The sequence below is a fragment of the Eubalaena glacialis genome, chromosome 19 (assembly GCF_028564815.1).
Source record: "Eubalaena glacialis isolate mEubGla1 chromosome 19, mEubGla1.1.hap2.+ XY, whole genome shotgun sequence".
NCBI classification, from domain to species: domain Eukaryota; kingdom Metazoa; phylum Chordata; class Mammalia; order Artiodactyla; family Balaenidae; genus Eubalaena; species Eubalaena glacialis.
The window spans coordinates 18,491,027-18,509,437 of NC_083734.1; the positions used below are offsets into that span (position 1 = coordinate 18,491,027).

The window sequence follows — 18,411 nt, forward strand, 5'->3', positions numbered from 1 at the left end:
CCCTGCGAACCTGGGCTCTGGAGTCGGGCTGTCTGGGTTCAGGTCCTGGTTTTGCCAGTTGCTGTGTGTGGAATCTTAGGCAAATCATTTAACCTCTCTCTGCCTCGGTTTCCTTGTCTGTGAAAAGAGAATGATACTATATTACCTCTCTCATAAGGTTGTTACGTGGATCAAATATGTAAAGGTATGAAAAGCACTTAAGACAATGCTTGGCTTACAAGCGAGCTGTTATTTTTAGTTCCTTCAGGCTTCTGCTGGTTTGATTCTTGTGACTGATAACCTTAGCTCCTAACAGAACTTCTTGCAGGGAAGATGTCAGCCCCAAAACAGGGAGGTGGCAGGGGAAAACCTGGGCTACCCGAGGACAGGAGGAGCAAGATTCCACTTGCTCAGCGGCTGTGCTTTTAAATAAACCAACTTGGCCTTTGCAGATGCAGACTCGGGGGCTGGGTGAAGTGACTGGCGCCTGCCCGAGAGGCAGTCTGTGAATGAGATGCAAAGCACGTTCCCAGGTGACGGCCATCTCCCCGGGACTTGGCGTGGAACTGTGCCTGGTCCTTCCTCCCAGAGGCCGCCTGCTCTGCCGGCCGTGGCCCCTCTACCCAGGAGAGTGGGTCCGCACCTCTGCCCACTGCCCTTCGCCTCCAGCCGGGACCTGCCTCTCTGTCCACCTGTGCTCAGCTGGAAAAGCCAGCTTGGAGCAGGGCTGCCCGTCTGCTGCTGCCAACACAGTCCCTGCCTTATTGAAGCACTGTGGCTCTGGCTGGCTGCAGGCCCCAGGAGATCTGGAGAGGGGCCAGGTATAGAAAGGTGTGGGCTGTGCAGCCACCCGGCCACGTCGAGTGACTGCCCTTGGTAGTTTTCCAAGGAGCAAACCTGCCTGTCTGTCTAGCTTGGCTGCTCAGAGGTCTCCAGCTCCACTGAGGCGAGGCTGGCCGGGCTGGCTGGTCAGGTGGGTGGTGGTGAGGACAGCCTCTGGCTGACAGTGTTGAGTAACCTTGAATTGATGGCCTCCTGGCGAAATGAGGGTTCTTGTTGACAAGGCAGGTCTGGCCAGCACGTTGTTGTGTGATTATCTGCAAGAGTTATTAGCAAAGGAGGAGCTCACAGCAGGTGTGTGTGTGTGTGTGTGTGTGTCTGTGCGCGCACGCGTGTGCGGACGTGCACTCACGGAGTTGTCATTACCCTTCGGTGTACGCACGCGCACACACAGTCAGAGGAACTGGCTGAATCCCTGTTCCCCACCAATAGTCATACTGTATTTTATAGATTCTAAGACATAACTTTTTCCTCACATTTTAACATCTCAAATTGCTATGTTATACATTTGCTGGTATGTTATAATTTAATTGACAGTGCCGTTTCTTGGTACGCTCGAAATAACAGGGCATCTTAAAATCAAAGACATCTTGGATTTAATGAAACACAGAAACTAGGTAACCACTAGAGAATTTACATAATTTGCCCAGTTTCTTTGAGGAAGGAAGTAGAGCCACCTTGTAGTGGTGGGAGGATTTAAAAAGCAACACTCTGATGTGGTTCAAGGGAATGAGCTTGGATACTGGGCAGACCTGGGCTCAGATTCCAGCTTTACAGCTCAGAAGCTGTGTGACCTTGGGAAAGTAGAGCAACCTCTCTGAGCCTTGGGTTGTTCCTCTACCAGATGCGGGTCATGGCTCCACAGTCATCAGGATTGTGTGTGAGGCACCTTTCCCTGTTTCTCTCTTGCTGGGTACTGTCTGAAGTCATACTGCTCCCTTCCACCTGGGCTGAAAGGGAAAATGAAGGCAGGGAGTGGGTCCTTGGCCTTCCCAAGGTAGCAGAGGGAAACTGGCCTTCATATCTTGGCTTCCTGACTCAGTTTACAATCCTTAAACATCATCTTTTCCTTCCTTCCCTCCTTCTCCCACTTTGTCTGAGTTTTCATTTTTCACATGTTTCCCTTTAGCAATTTTCTTTCAAATCTCTCTCCTCTCCCTTTCTATAAAATCTTCCCACATGTAGCCTCTGAAGCTCCCTGTGGTGGCAAAGGGGAGGGGGCTATGCCCCATGGCCAGGGTGGCACAAGCCCCAGGAGCCTCAGCTGACAGTAGTCCATGGTCTAGTGTGCTGTGGTCCCTGCAACCTTCAGCTCAAGTCCAAGTTCTGGTGCCACCAGCCCAGCTAATTCCTGTGCCCGTGGCCTGCAGGGCTCAGCCTGAGAGGCTGCTCCAATGCTAAGTGTTGGACCCTGCCATCTCCAAGTGTGTTTAGCATTCCTGTACCTTCCTTGCTGTATTGAAATCAGACCTTGTTCAAACCCTAGTCCAGTTAGCTCTGTGACCTTTTCAGATTGGTTAACCTCTCTGAGACCCAGTTTTTGCATCTGAACGATGGCTGATGCACAAAAACACCCAGCACATGCTAGATGCCTAAGAGATGCATTCTTTCCTGGTCTTCCTCAAATGTTGAAGACCACCCTGTGTTTCTTTAGCTGGGTGCCAAGGGCTCAGGGGGTGCCAGCTGACAGTGTCGCTCCAAGTAAATGCCCTGAGACAGATGGAAGAGTTCAGGGCAGGGAATAGCGCGGGTGAAGGCATGGGGGCCTGCCTCTATAAGCGGGATGTGGTGGGTGGGCTGGCTCGGCTGCAGGGGGAGGGAATGGGGTGAGCAGTCAGTGCCTTGGCACCTGTGGGGGGTGAGATTGACAAGGGGGGCTGCTCCCTAAGGGAGGAGCAGGGCTGGGGGAGCCGCAGGCCGAGGGCTCAGTGAGAGATGGTGGCTGGAGGGAGACCTTCAGAGTGGGCAGTGGTCTTAAAGCTAATTTTTGTCAGAGGTCTCCTCTCTGCCTCTCAAGATGCTGATGAAAGCCAGTAGCCCTACGTCCTTAGTTTTGTGTATAGTGTCAGGGGTTGGCAGCCCAATTTTTTTTTTTTTAATAAATTTATTTAATTTATTTATTTATTTTTGGCTCCATTGGGGCTTCGTTGCTGCGCGTGGGCTTTTCTCTAGTTGTGTTGAGCGGGGCTGCTCTTTGTTCCGGTGCGCAGGCTTCTCACTGCGGTGGCTTCTCTTGTTGTGGAGCACGGGCTCTAGGCGCGCAGGCTTCAGTAGTTGCAGCACGCGGGCCCAGTAGTTGTGGCTCGCGGGCTCTAGAGCGCAGGCTCAGTAGTTGTGACGCACGGGCTTAGTTGCTCCGCGGCATGTGGGATCTTCCCGGACCAGGGCTCGAACCCGTGTCCCCTGCATTGGCAGGTGGATTCTTAACTACTGAACCACCAGGGAAGCCCTCGCAGCCCTCTTTTGATGAGGTGGTGTTGGGTCTCTGGCATAAAGGTGGACGTCTGTCCTTTGGGTGTACCAAGGGGTGTAATGAATTAAACCAGCCCTAAGAGAAACAGAGCTGCAGGTGGGGCAGAACTTTGCTTTCAAAGAGCCTATAATACCTGGTGCAGTGGCCCCTGTGGGACCCCCAGGAGGCAAGGCTACCACACAGCTCCTGGCTGGGGACAGGGGGAGCCAGTGGGTAGCTGTGCCAAGGCTGCGATGGAAAAGCTTCCCCCTTCTCTCCTTAAAATGGTACATGAGGGGCGGGGGAGGTGAGGATGAGGACCCAGCCTGGCATGTGCATCCTTACCCGGTGCCCCAGGGAGAGTCACGGGCAGAGACAGGGCTCACCGGAGAGAGGGTGCCCAGAGATGGCTGGAGGGCTGTCGAAGCTCAGTTCTGGGCCTGGGGGTGAGGGGCGTAGGTGGAGGGTGGAGGGAGGGCATTGGCCTCCCAGATACAGTGACTTTCTAACTGGGGCTTGTTTAGGGACAGGCATGTGTGACCCAGGGAGGAATTGTGTTTCAGGCATAAGGGACATCACGTGCCAGGGCTTGGGGGCTGGGGGGTAAAGCTGGACAGGAGCTTGGGGTATGAAGGGAGCGGGAGGGGCAGTGTCATGTCCTGAGGCCGAGCCTGCCGCGGGGCCTGTGTGTGCTGGCCTGAGGAGTCAGGACCTGGTTCTTTGGCCAGTGGGGAGCCACAGGCTCTTTGAGGGCGTCTTGAGGGACTTCAGTACTCTAGGACTCCCTGGGGGCCTCCCCCCTCTGAGCCCCAAGCTATGGCTGCTGGCGGGACCTAGTGCTCTCCCCCCATCCCCACTGCGGGGGGCGCCTGGGAAGGGACCTGAGCCGGCTCAGCCTGCCCTGGCCAGCTGTGCGCTGGTGGCCCCAGTGCAGGGCTGCACCCCTGGAACCGGCAGCTTGGATAGCTGGACCTGGCAAAGGCTGCAGGACAAAAAGGGACCCCTCAACTGAGCCTGCCGGGAGCACTGCCGGGGTCTCTGGGCTGATGGAAGGTGCCAGAAGGTTATAAAAACAGAGAGCCTGGCAGGGGGACTCTGTGGGGTGGGGAGGAGGAGAGTCGCCCTGTCACTGGCCTGCCTGATCTCACCCTGTCCGCTCCAGGAGGACGGGTCAGAAGGAGCCTTGGCCGTCAGCTGTGGGTAAACCCTGGCACCTGCTTGGCCTTCCAAGGCCTGAGGCTTTCTGTGGCAGAGAGGGGCTGGGGTGGGCACCCAGCCTAGCTCTGGACTGTCAGCTCTGCCCAGGTGTGCCCCCCGGGAGGTTTTGTCACATTGTTTGAGGGTGCCCTGCTGAAGGAGTGCGGCTGGGCCCACCTGGTGGGCTCTCGGGGGCGGAGGACTGGCCCCGCTATCCCTTCCCCAGCCTTCACTTTAAACTCCTCTTATCAGGATAGTAACACAGGGAGCCCCCAAGACAAGCCCCACAGACTCTTGGCTGTGTGAGTAATTAAGCCCTCACTTCAGACGGCCACATCTTTCAAAGCTATAATTTGTAGCCCAAAATAGTTGCCTGTTCAGAGAGCCAGGAGAGCCCTTGATGGGCCCCCCTTTCAATGTGCAGCCTGTGGATTCACTTTTGACGTTTGAGTTGCTCTCCACCTGGCCCGTGGTTTCCTCAGGAAGAGCCGAAGATACGATGGCTGGTGGGAACTGGGGCTTCCCAGCGGGTACTTGGGGAATCTTTTTTTGAGAATTTAGAGGGGGCAATGGAAGTTAAGTTTCCTGATTCAGGTTCCCATGGCTCCACCTTTCTGTGTGATGACAAATGGGCGTGGAGAGAAAAATCACAGCATCACTTCAGGGCAGAGTGGATTAAATTCTCTGGACACCGGGTCCTCATCTGTAGGGAGGAGACAGTATTTACTTGCAGGATTTTTAGGGGAGGAAAATGAGACCCGCCCCAGTAAAGCACATAGCAGACGCTGGCCACGTGGTCGGCGCTCCCGTGGGTTACCTTCCTTTCCTCGCTTCCTCTCAGGTGTGTCTCCACCTGGCCTCTTGTAGACAGATCTTGCGTGTGGATTCGGGGAGGTGGATGGGGGGTACTCGGCCAACAGGAAACACCTCCCTTGACCTGCAGCCTCTCCAGGCTGACATGCCTGGAATTCTTGGGGCTGGCTGCTGGGTTTGGTTTCCAGATGTGGAAGCAATTTAAGTTCTGTTTTCATAATCCCCAACAGTTTGCCTCCAAAGTCCATGTTCTCTTTTGAAAATCAAGACCTTTGGCTCTGTCTACTTCAGGGGCAGTGGGGGAGACTAGCTGGCCCATTGGAACCCTTTGTGTTCAGGAGGTAGATTCACCAGGGCACTCGGATCTGGGACCCTGGGCTTTGTTGGGACAGTTAGACCCCATCAAGGGCTTGATGCCCATGGTAGCAAAAGCTGACCCTGGGACCACCTCCCCTGTGGGTTTTCCTTGGAGGTGGGTCACTTAGCCAAATTCAGCTTCAGTGTCTGCCTGGCCTCTTGGTCACCATCACTGACCCTAGACAGCCAGCCTTGGGGCGGGGGAGGGGACTCTGGTTCTGGCAGTGTCAGGGGGAGGCTGGCATCACTGCCGAGGAGGGTGCCCACATGTCCCGGGAGTGGTAGAGCGCCCTCCTTCCTAAACTGACCACAACAGAGGGAAAAAGTCTGCCCTAGATTTCAAGTAGCCAGAAATACTGCCTGGCACAGAGAAACTGGTAATATCTTGCTCAATTACTAGGCACTGCTGGCCACAGAGGTAACCTGGCCCAGGGTTAGAGGCTCTGTGGTTCCAGGGCTAACTGCTGATCTCTTGTCAACCAGTCACTATTTAGGCAAAATAACTTTTATATTTGTACTATAACTACACTGTGTACAGTTCTGGGCAAACAAAAATTGCCTTTGCAGTTTTAAGTGCCCGTGACTGAACTGCACACACGCATCTCTACAACGAAACTATAATACCTATGTTATTGAGAGAACGCGAGAAATGGAAATAATTTACTTAGATCCGTGTATAAAGTGCTTATGAAACATTGTCCTGATAATTGTAGATCCACTAGGCTTCAGTGTCAGCAAAATACAGTCTCTTTAGAAGCAGCGATATCTCAAAATGATCATGGAAGGGAAGCCAACAATTCCTTTGACCAAAAAAAAAAAAAATCCCGTTTCTTGACAAGGTTCTGGAGATTCAGTAGTTAGTTCTCTATGGAGGTTGAATTGAATTGACCTTGAAGGAATTTGCTCTTATTATCCGGGTGGGAAGGTGGGTGGAAAACACAGACCTAGATGAGGGGTCTCCACACAGCCTTCCTAGAGGAGGAGGAAAGAGTATTAGTTTGCTAGGGCTACCCTAACAGTACTCCCTGGTCGTGTGTGTGTCTCTGTGTGCGTGTCTGTGTCTGTCCACGTCCTAATTTCCTAATAAGGACGCTGGTCATACTGGATTAGGGCCACCCTTATAACCTCATTTTAATTAATTACCTCTTTGAAGACCCTGTCTCCAAACACAGTTACGTTCTAAGAGACTGCTGGTTGCGGGGGGAGGGGGCCACAATTCTGCCCATAACAGAAAGGTTCTCCGGAATCATCCTCCAAGGGGGGAGGAGGAGGAGGAGGAGGATGAGCAGAGCCTGGCACCCAGGGAGAGCCCGAGAGGAGGGGAGGTAGCTCTGCCTTCGGGCAAAGGCCCGCCATTGATGAGGGGCCCTTCACATTCTTACAGCTTGAGCCGCCCCTGCCTCTTGATCTAGTCATTTGTAATCTAGGCTGCTCACCCTTCAGCTCTTATTCTCAAGGGTTGGTTTTACCCGAGGAGGTTGTGCTGGTCCTCAGAGCTCCCTCTTTCCGCTGACTCTGCCTTTAGGATAGCATTTTTAAAGCGTGGCTGCCCCTTTTCATAGTTCTTTTATTTTTAAAAACTTTTTTAAAGTCTATTCAGATCCTTCATGCATTTTATTTTATTTAATTAATTGATTAATTAATTTGGCTGCGCCACGCAGCATGCGGGATCCTAGTTCCCCTACCAGGGATTGAACCCGCACCGCCCCCCCGCCCCCCCACCCCCCCCACCCCCCCCCCCCGCAGTGGAAGCACAGAGTCTTAACCACTGGACCACCAGGGATGTCCCCCCATATTCCTTTTAAATGGAGCTAAGTTTATGAGAGATTTTACACTTTTCCTTAACCAGCTGAGCAAGTTTGGGGCAACTATCTTTCACGCTCTATGTATGTAAGGTTTACTTCTGACGTATTGAAAAAAATGAGACCTGTAAGAACTGATTACGGGAGGCCACTGCGGGTGGGATTGGCCACCATTCTCGGCCACCAACCTGCAGGACTCCCATAGGTTTTGCCATAAGCCGTGCCCTGCAGTGGCTCACAGCACCTGCTCCCCAGCCCCCGTGGCTCCAGAGCCCACCATACAGCCCCTGCAATAGCCGTGCCTCCATCACCACACAAGGGAACCCCACAGTGTTTCACGAGGAGCTCAGACCAGCCCCTGCAACCAGGACAGACCATCAGGGAGCTGGTCGTGGAGAAGACTGCACCGTTAAGGATTCTCATGCCCAGGTGCTCCCCGGTGCTGCTACCATATTTGCTTCATCTCTGTGTGGGAGATTTTTTTCTGAGCCATTTGAAATAAAATTCGGCAAATGTTATTAAAACTAAGGGCATTTCTCCTTCGTAACTAGATACCGTTAACACACCTAGCAAGATCGAGCATCATTCCCTACTATCACCCAGTATCTACTCCATGCTCCAGTTTCCCTACTTGTCCCCAGAAGATCTTTTACAGCTAGGTGGTGGTTTGCTTACTTGCTTGCTTGCTTGTTTGAACCGGGATCTAATCAAAGATAACATTCAGTTTTTATATCTCTTGGTTAATTGAAAACAATAGTTCTCCCAGTGTGGCCCTGGGACCAGTAGCATCAGTATAACCTGACAACTTGTTAGAAATGCACTTTAAAAAAAAAAACCTATTTCAACCTATTGAAATGCACATTTTCAGACCTCACCCCAAACCTACTGAGTCAGAAACTGATTCAGTCTGAGTTTTAACAATCCACCGCACCCTCCAAATGACTCTAAAGTTTGAGAACCACTCATCTAGAAAAATCCCCCTCCCTCTTCATTTTTTTTTTTTTAACATCTTTATTGGAGTATAATTGCTTTACAATGGTGTGTTCCTTTCTTCTTTATAACAAAGTGAATCAGTTATACATATACATATGTCCCCATATCTCTTCCCTCTTGCATCTCCCTCCCTCCCACCCTCCCTATCCCAGCCCTCTAGGTGGTCACAAAGCACCGAGCTGATCTCCCTGTGCTATGCGGCTGCTTCCCACTAGCTATGTATTTTACATTTGGTAGTGTATATATGTCCATGCCACTCTCTCACTTTGTCCTAGCTTACCCTTCCCCGTCCCCGTATCCTCAAGTCCATTCTCTAGTAGGTCTGTGTCTTTATTCCCGGCTTGCCCCTAGGTTCTTCATGACCATTTTTTTTTTTTTAGATTCCATATACATGTGTTAGCATACGGTATTTGTTTTTCTCTTTCTGACTTAACTTCACTCTGTACGACAGACTCTAGGTCCATCCACCTCACTACAAATAACTCAATTTCGTTTCTTTTCATGGCTGAGTAATATTCCATTGTATATATGTGCCACATCTTCTTTATCCATTCATCTGTTGATGGACACTTAGGTTGCTTCCATGTGCTGGCTATTGTAAATAGAGCTTCAATGAACATTGTGGTGCATGACTCTTTTTGAATTATGGTTTTCTCAGGGTATATGCCCAGTAGTGGGATTGCTGGGTCGTATGGTAGTTCTATTTTTAGTTTTTTAAGGAACCTCCATACTGTTCTCCATAGTGGCTGTATCAATTTACATTCCCACCAACAGTGCAAGAGGGTTCCCTTTTCTCCACACCCTCTCCAGCATTTATTGTTTGTAGATTTTTTGATGATGGCCATTCTGACCGGTGTGAGTTGATACCTCATTGTAGTTTTGATTTGCATTTCTCTAATGATTAATGATGTTGAGCATCCTTTCATGTGTTTATTGGCAATCTGTATATCTTCTTTGGAGAAATGTCTGTTTAGGTCTTCTGCCCATTTTTGGATTGGGTTGTTTGTTTTTTTGATATTGAGCTGCATGAGCTGCTTGTTAATTTTGGAGATTAATCCTTCGTCAGTTGCTTCATTTGCAAATATTTTCTCCCATTCTGAGGGTTGTCTTTTCATCTTGTTTGTCGTTTCCTTTGCTGTGCAAAAGCTTTTAAGTTTCATTAGGTCCCATTTGTTTATTCTTGTTTTTATTTCCATTTCTCTAAGAGGTGGGTCAAAAAGGATCTTGCTGTGATTTATGTCATAGAGTGTTCTGCCTATGTGTTCCTCTAAGAGTTTGATAGTGTCTGGCCTTAAATTTAGGTCTTTAATCCATTTTGAGTTTATTTTTGTGTATGGTGTTAGGGAGTGTTCTAATTTCATTCTTTTACATGTAGCTGTCCAGTTTTCCCAGCACCACTTATTGAAGAGGCTGTCTTTTCTCCACTGTATATTCTTGCCTCCTTTATCAAAGATAAGGTGACCATATGTGCGTGGGTTTATCTCTGGGCTTTCTATCCTTTCCATTGATCTATATTTCTGTTTTTGTGCCAGTACCATACTGTCTTGATTACTATAGCTTTGTAGTATAGTCTGAAGTCAGGGACCCTCCCTCTTCTTTATGACTTTCTCTTTTGGAAAAGACCAGGCCAGTTGTCTTAGAAGGTGCCACATTCTTTCTGTCTGATTGTTTCCCCGTGGTGATGTGTAACTTGTTCCTCTGTCCCCTGCTTTCCCGTTTAGTAGAGGTTAGGTTTTAAGGCTTGATTAGAATTAAATGTTTTGTAAAGACTATATGATAGGTGATGCTGTGTCCTTCATAATGGAACACATCAGGAGGCCAGTGTGTGATTGATTGTAATTAGCGTTGCCAGGTTTGATCACTGCATTAAAATGACAGTAGCCTGTTTTCTCCATGGTAGTGGTACTGGGGGTGGAGTCAGGGGGTTGCAGTAATCTGTAGGGTGATTCTTTGGTATTGTGCAAGTATCCAAATGCTCATCAACCTTTGATCTGATGGTTTTATTCTACAGCTGTTGGGTGTAATGTTATATTTGTGTCCTGTCAAGCTTGTGTTCACATCTTCTGTCTCCCTTGTAATTATCTTGTTTGTGTGCTTTATCATTTACTGAGAGAGATGAGTTAAGTTTTGCTCTGTACATTTTGAAACCATGTTATTGGATGCATAAACGCTTAGGAGTGTTACATCTTGTTAAATTGATTTTTATCGTTTTTTTAATGTCTCTCTATCTCTTGTCTGATATTAACATAGCCCCTCCAACTTTTAGTTGGTGTTTGCGTGGTGTATCTTTTTTCATTCTTTTACTTCCCACCTATGTGTGTCCTTATGCTTAAATTGTGTCTCTTGTAAGTGGCATGTAGTTTTTTTAATCTAGTCTGACAATATTTCTCTTTTAATAGGATGGTTTATTCACTTTTCATTTAATGAATTACTGATATGGTTGAACTCTTTATTATGAGTCTTTTTGTTTGTTTCAATCTGATTTTTGATTCTCTTTTCCTCCCTTTTCCTGAATCCTTTTGGATGACTTTAGTATTCTCCTCTTCCATTTTCTTCTCCATGAGATTTTTAGCAACACATTTTTATTTTTATTTTTTAACTGATACCTTTTGACGTGCTCAAATGTGTTATTGGAACAGAAGTGGGGACAGAGGGCTCAGAGTGTCTCCTGGGCGGGGCTATGGCCCCAGTGTGAGCGGCATTTCCAGTGGGGTCCAGGGTCTGACCTGTTGCCTAATGGGCTTGGAAAGCAGATCTTGTTGGCCCTTCCCACACCCCTGGGGCTCGAGTGGCACTTATGCCCGCAGATTGTCCCTCCGCGGACGCACAGAGCCAAAACGCCAGCTGATTCATTCTCAGTGAGCATTGGACTCCGGCAGTGAGCTCGGGCAGCCCTCCTCTCATTGTCAGCAGGCTCCTGGGAAGCTCGTCCTGATCCGAAGGGTGGTGGGTGAACTTGGACCCCGGGGAGCTGGTTAGAAGGTCTGAACGGACATGGAGTGGTCTCCAGCTCTGGTGCCAGTTCAGCGAGACCCCACAGCCTTTAGGGCAGACTGGACATTCGGGTCAGCCGGACAAAAGACCCCTGGCCGGTGCCTGGGTGGTCGCTGCCAGGATCTGCCTCAGAATCTCGCCCCAACCCTTAAGACTTCCAGCCCCTCTGTCCTGCTGCCCTGCAGGGGATTCGCCCACCTCTGGCCTTAGTTTGGCTGCCAGGGGGCCAATCCAGCATCCCTCGTTTCTACAGTTTTTCTGGGAGCTACGTCATGCCCTCCTTTCCCTTGCACTCCTGGGGCGCTACCTTAGCAGCTGCGTGTGTGCTGCGGGGAGGGTGTGGAGATCAGGCAGAGAGACAGTTGAGGAGTTGCAGCTAAAACACTGAAAAAAGGCAGTGCGGCCTTCCACACCCCTTCCGTCGTGGTGGTGGTGGTGTGTGCAACAGCAGACCGACTCATCTGACCACCTTGGCTTTATGTAAATGGGAGTTCTTGAGAAACAGGAGCATGACTTTCTCTTCCGTTCGTTACCAGCTTGAGGCTCCACAGCTGGTGGAGGCCAGATCCTGGACTGAACCAAGTCTGCCCGAGAGCCTCAGTCTCCCCATCTGCAAAACAGGCTGGTTTAGTACCTCCCTCCAGGGGGTGGTGGGAGAATCAAACCCTCTTAGTATTTCCCACTTGAGACTAATAATAAGCTCCTGAGGAAATCCTGTTGTCACTATTGTCCCCCTCCTGGGATCTGCGGGTCTACTTTATGATGAAAGTAGTGTAGCTGCTGGGGCGTCTACACTGAGATCCGCTCCTGGGTGGGAACCCAGTCAAGGGTGGTCTTCAGCTGCCGGTGGTGCCCTCCCTGAAGTGAGGGTTCAGGAGGTGGATCCTGGAGCCCCTGGCTAGGAGGAGGCAGCCTAAAAGCTGCTTTGGGTGCCCCACCCCTGGGAGGGAGGTTAACTAGAGGGGATTCTGCTCTAGCCTTGGGGGTGGCAATCTGTCTGTTTGCCTGACCTTGGCCTCCCCATTAGAGTGGGAAGCTTGGGCTGCAGAGCTTTGATCTCACAGTGTGAGGTCAGTCCCCAGGGCTGGCTGAGATGGGTGATAACTTCTAATAGTTTGGTGACCTGGTGCTCCCAGGTTTGCCCTTGGCCCTGTTGTGGGCAAGCTGAGGCCTTGTATCTGAGTCAAGGTTGCTTTTGTTCAGAAGGCAAGGCTGAGGCACCAGCCCCTCTATGTGGACCCCTAAATCCCTCTTATTCCCACCCTCACCCCTTGACTGGCACCCGGGCAACCCTCTGCTGAAAAGTCTCCTATGAGCCATTGATGAGCACCAGCCGCCTGCAAAGCGAGGCCTGGCTTCAGGGCAGGAGTTGGCAGCCACAGACAGGAGGTGGGGACAGCCTGCATTGCTGCTAATCTCTACTGCCACCACCTTTGCTTGATGAGAGCTGCTGAGCCACAGTGGTGTGTAGTGGATCCTGGCCCAGGTAACCCCATCCCCTCCCTGTGCACCTGGGGCATTGGCACCAACAAGTTAGCTCCTTAACCTGAATCGTCTGCTACCTGTGGGAAAGACGCAGCGAGACCCTGACCAGGCCTGTCACTGTTCCTGGGCTGTTGGCTGGCTGGGAGGGTGGATGAGGGCTTTGATTCCCCACACCCCCAGTCGTCTCAAGCCTGCTCAGCCTCGCCGGGCGGCAGGCTGGCCTCTCCCCGGCCCTGGGCTTAGTTTGTGTCCATCCCTCCCCCATACCTTCCCTGCAGTGGGGTTCCACGTGTGCCCACTGGTGCCTGGCAGCACGGGAAGCTGGGATGTGCCCGCCTGAGCTATTTTTACCCAACCCTGTCCCCATGGAGCTGTTCTTTGGCTCCACATTACTTCCTGGGGAGCAGAGCCATTGCCGGGGCTGGGGGTGGATAGCCAGAGCCTGGGAGCCTCGCGGACTCCCTCGCCCAGGCAGCATCTCATCCTAACACTTAATAAAGGGTATAATTAATGCACAGAGAGACCTTCCAAGACAGTGGGCAGAAGACAGCCCTGGTGGGGAGAAAAGAGGCACCTGGCCTGTTTGGAGGGCTGGCTTTCCACCATGGGGTGTCTGGCTTCCAGAAGCTGCACCCAGCCTCCCTTCACACCATGTGCCACCGGGGTCAGAGGGATAGGATCCCGGGGGCTGGAGAGAGACCACTAGGCCAGCATGCACCCCTGGCTGTCTTCTCTCAATACAATGAAGATAATAATAGCTCAGGTTTGAGCACTTTCTGCTTAGAATATGTACCAACTCATTGAATCCTAATAGTTAACCCCATTCCATAGATGGGCAAACTGAGGCACTGAAGTTCAGCAAACCTAAGAGCGCAGAGCTGGTAGCGCAGTGCAGGTGGACTGACCGGGATTTGAACCGCTCGGTCCACCTGCAGAGCTTGCTTCTAACGCCACTCTGCCCCCTGCTCTTTGCCGTGTTTCCAAGCATCCATGAGGTGTGAGGCATTATTATTCTCCAGGGCAATCTCGCCAGGTATGTATTTCCATCCCTGTTTTCAGATGAGGCTCAGAAATCCAACAGCTGGGTCACAGCCAGCCAGCGACCAAGCGGGGATCAGCGCCCAGGCCTCAGGCTTCCCGCGCTGGGCTCTTGCCAGCTAACCATCAGCGGTGCGGTTTGGGCCCAGTTGCTGATCACCTGCCCTGTGCTCCCTGTGATGCTGACTGTGGGGTTCAGACGTAGAAATCCTCATGTTTACCCCTTTAGGGTCTTCCCTCTCCCCGGGAAAGTGGAAATGGGGTCACCTGGAGTCAGCTGCCAGGAAAATGGGCCAGGTGGGGGAGGGGGAGGACCAAAGGAAGCGGTCAAGTCTGGGCCCTGCTGCACCCCCTCCGAGGGTGTGGCCAGTGGGGCGTTGTTGGCCCCTCTGAGGCCTGGAAGGGCCCCACGGGTACTGATGCTTGCCCTTCTCACCAGCCATTGAATTCAGCTCGTGCCGACTTGCTACAGAGGAAGACGTGACTTTGGGGCCTGCTGGCGGGTGAAGGCTGCTCCTGAGACTGGAGAAGGAGGCCCCACGGGCAGGCTTTGTGCCTCCAGGCTCCCACTTCCAGCCCGGGCCGGCGGCATCCAGCCCCAGCCAGAGACGTGGGTGGGGGGCTGGAGAACGCTGGTGCTGCAGACCTGCCCTGCCGGAACGTCTGGCTGGGGCGTGTTTGTCCAGCCTTGGGCCTCAGAACTCTCCATAAACCCTCTTGAGGATGACCTGCCTCCTGGCCTCCTGTCTGTCCAGGATCTCACCGGTTGACTAGCCAGGGACCCATGGGCTGCAGGGGCAGCTCGGCTTCTGCAACACGCAGCCCCTAAGGAGGCCGGATCAGGATTGAATGCTTCCACAGCTGCCAGCTCTTTGGTGCCTGTGAAAATTGTCACGTGTGGTCCTTAGAGTAGCCTCTGAGGTAGGGGTGACTGTCCCCATTCTGTAGGTAAGGAGTCAGGCAGGAGCTCAGAGGTGACTTGCCCAAGGTCACACTGCTTGTGGGTGGCCGGGCCAGCCAGGACTAAAAACCCAGTCTGCCAGGCTTCAGAGCTGCACCCTCACCCAGCCCCGCTCACAGGGGTGTCCTGGGGCCCCTCCAGGTGACCTGGAGTGCGCTGGACATATGCCAGCCACGCCCATGTGGCCCTGCGGGGACAGGGAGCTCCATGTGCAGGACTGGCTCTGGGTCCTGAGGAACAGAGCCCTGGGGACATGGGTCACCCACAGATGTTGCCTGGAGCTACCTGCTGAGGACACTGTCCCTTCCCTAAAGGCCCCCCCAAAAATCAGACACCCCCTTTCTGTGAAATCCCATTACCCACTCCCCCGATCCTGCCATCCCTCCAGAGCAGGCCTAGGATCCGGGACCACCAGGCATCCTCTGACACCCGAGGAGCTCGCTGATGCGGAGGGAGGTCTGGATGTGGACCAGGTGGCCTGGGGCGGGCGGGCAGCTCTCGGGGTTCTCGGCCTAGAAGTGCCCATGAGCAGGAGGTGCCCCGTGGAGCGATGTCCTCCTTCTCCCCCCACCTTCCCCCAGCTCCATCCCGGGGCTGCCGCAGCCCAGTTTCCTGCTGTCCGGAATAGGCCTGGGGTTTGTCTGGGAACTCTGGAATCTTGGAGCAACAGGAGAATCTGCCTCACCACGCCCAGGCAGATTACTCTTTAGCTCTGGCACATTCCCCAGAGTTCTTCCTCTTCACGGAAGCACATGTGACACGGGGGCTCCATGGGGGCCCCGACCAGCCCAGGGCCCTGACTGGAGGGTAACTGGGCCTTAGGAAGCCCCTGCTGTCAGGTGCAGCATCTTCCCAGGCCTTCTGGAAACCCTGTGAGGATGGTACTTTTATTATGGATGAGTTCTTCCTCTTCCTCTGTAACTTTATCTAAAAAATATAAAAGAAACTGGTTCCAAAGGGTTTCTGATGTGACTTTGGTTCTCCCAGCCAGGGAATAATGGCTACAGGTGGGGTGAGAGGTTGCCTTCCAGCACCTTCCAGCAGCCATCCCTGCTTGCCTCCCTTCCTGAGCTGTCTGGGATCAGAGCAGGCTGTCCCCCAACCTCAGCAACGCTGCCTCCCCACCCCACCCAGTGCTACACTCAGCCCTTCCCTGGAGGGCCGGGGAGAGTGGAAGCTGGGCTGGGACCCAGGCCCCCAGGAAGGAGCACGGGTGACAGGGCCACTTTTGTCCAGGAAAAAAACCAAACTGGTACCATCCCAGACTAACCAAGGTATACAGTTAGTTACTTTTCTTAATAGCTGTCTTTATATTATTTAAATTTGGGGGAAAACTACAGATCTTAGTGGGATGTAACCCCGTTGTATCGATAAGTGGAAAATGCATTTAATACACCTAACCTACCAAACATCATAACTCAGCCTAGAATACCTTGAACAAAATTACCCAGCACAAAGCCTCTTTTTAATGAAGTGTTGAATAGCTCATGTAATTGACTGAACGCTGTACCAAAAGTGAAAAACAATGGTTGTAAGCATATCAGTGGTTCACCCTCGTGATCGGGTGGCTGACGGAGAGCTGCGGCCACCCGGCATCAGGAGAGCGTCAGACCGCACATCACTAGCCCGGGAAAAGAGCAAAATTCCAACTTTGAAGTACGGTTTCTACTGAATGCCTATCACTTTCACTCCATTGTAAAGTCAAAAAATCGTAGGTCGAGCCATCGTAAGTTGGAGGACCATATCTGCACTAGAAATGGTTTTGAAGTTATAGTTAAAATTTCCACTTGCCTTGGGCAACCAGTTGTGGCTTGAATGAAGAGGTGTTGACGCAGGGAGAGCAGCCGTTTTTTAAGAGAAAAGGCTGGTGTGTCGAGAGCATGTGTGCACACGTGTGTAGCAGGGGGGGGTGTCGGGGTGGGTGAGGGGCTGGGACTTGGCGTGTCGGGAGCCTGGCTCCAGGTCTTAGGTCCCTCTGTAGCCGGGAAGTTCCAGGCAGCCCCCTCCCTCTCCGAGTCTCATCTTCCCTGCATGTCAGATGGAGAAGATGAATCCTTCATCCTGCCCTGTACACTCCCCGGAGCTCTCCCAGGGCTGTTGTGAGAGCCGAACGGTGTGTGTGGGAGACAGACAGGATGCTTTGTCAAGTGTGAAGGGCCGGGCAGGTGTGGACTCTGCTTAGTCAGAGGGTAAAAATATGCCCAGGAGGTGTTGGTCTAGTTGGGAGGGAGGGACCCCTGTGGGGTGTCTGACCACTCCTGCTGCCCCTGCTGTGGCTGAGACAGGCCACTCGAGACCACTCTTTCCACCCTGGGCAGGGCCTTGGGCCAGGTGTCAGGAGTTATGGGTATGTCGCTGTGGGACCTCAGGTGAGGGGGTTGGTCCCCACCTGTGTACCATGAGTTGGGTGTTGGGACAGAGTGCCTGGCAGAAATGTGGCCTCCGTATCTCAGTGTCCAGTGAGGCAGACGTGAGTTGGCCAGAAGCCAAGCCAGATGCTTAATCACGGGTGCTGGGCTCCACTTGGCCCCCTGCCTGCCTTCTGGGGGCCGGGTGGGCGGCAACCTCTTGCGGACCCCTGTGGACGCGGTTCCAGGGGGAAAGCATGGGCGTTGGTGACTCACGGTCCAGTCCCAACCCTGCCACTGACTCCCACGTGGCCCCAAGCAAGTCACTTCACCTCCCTACACAGAGGGGGAAGGAGACCCACCTCTCAGGGCTGTGAAGACGAGAAGAAACACCCACTTGCAAAGTGACCAAGCCCTCTTGTGAGCCACAGAGCAGGGACTCCCAGCCAGTGCTGCCTTTCCCCTGCCATGTGCCTGGGAGGGTGAAAAGCTGCAGGTGGAGGAACAGAGCACACGCCTTGCTTCTCCACGAGCCCCAGCTCTCCATGGAGGGCCTCTCTCCGGGTGACCACACACTAGCCCGGACATTCCCTGCTGGGGGCAGGAAGGGGGCGGCATGTGGAAGTTGCAGCATTAGGCGGAGTGCCTGGGCTTCATAATCAGTAATATGTTCCTGTGATGTGTCTCTCCTCATGGTCACCATGGGGTTTGAAAATCCATGAAACGTGGGTTGCGTCAGTGATAAATGGAACCAAGCGAGCGGTGGCCAGAGGCAGGTGGGACCCTCTGCCTACCGGCCAGTGGACTTCTGGCAGGTGACTCTCTGAGCCTTGACTTCCTCGTTAGTAAAATAGGGATGGGAATCCCTGTCCTGAAGGGTCATGAAGCCCAAATGGGGTAATATATTGACTCTTGGCTCCGTCTCCGGAACTCGGTGGTGGTTCTGTAAATGTTGGTTTCCCTTTCTTTCTACTGGGACAGCTTCGGGCTTGCAGACAAGAGCTTGCTTAGACACAAGATTTGATAAGGTTGGGAGCTGTGTGGGATTGATTAGTGACATGTAGGTGCAAAGGGCCGCGTGAACACTAGGGGGGAGTTTAATGACACAGCCCCTCGGCCTCCACAGTCAGAGGCTCCTGGCTGCCTGATGCC

The 18,411-nt window shown here is 52.5% G+C and overlaps 1 protein-coding gene across 2 annotated transcripts in view; it reads left to right on the forward strand.

Annotated features, from left to right (window-relative positions):
• The window catches only part of RAB11FIP4 (RAB11 family interacting protein 4), a 117,250-nt gene that overhangs the window by 82,045 nt on the left and 16,794 nt on the right, over positions 1-18,411 (forward strand). The gene's annotated exons all lie outside the window — the stretch shown is intronic.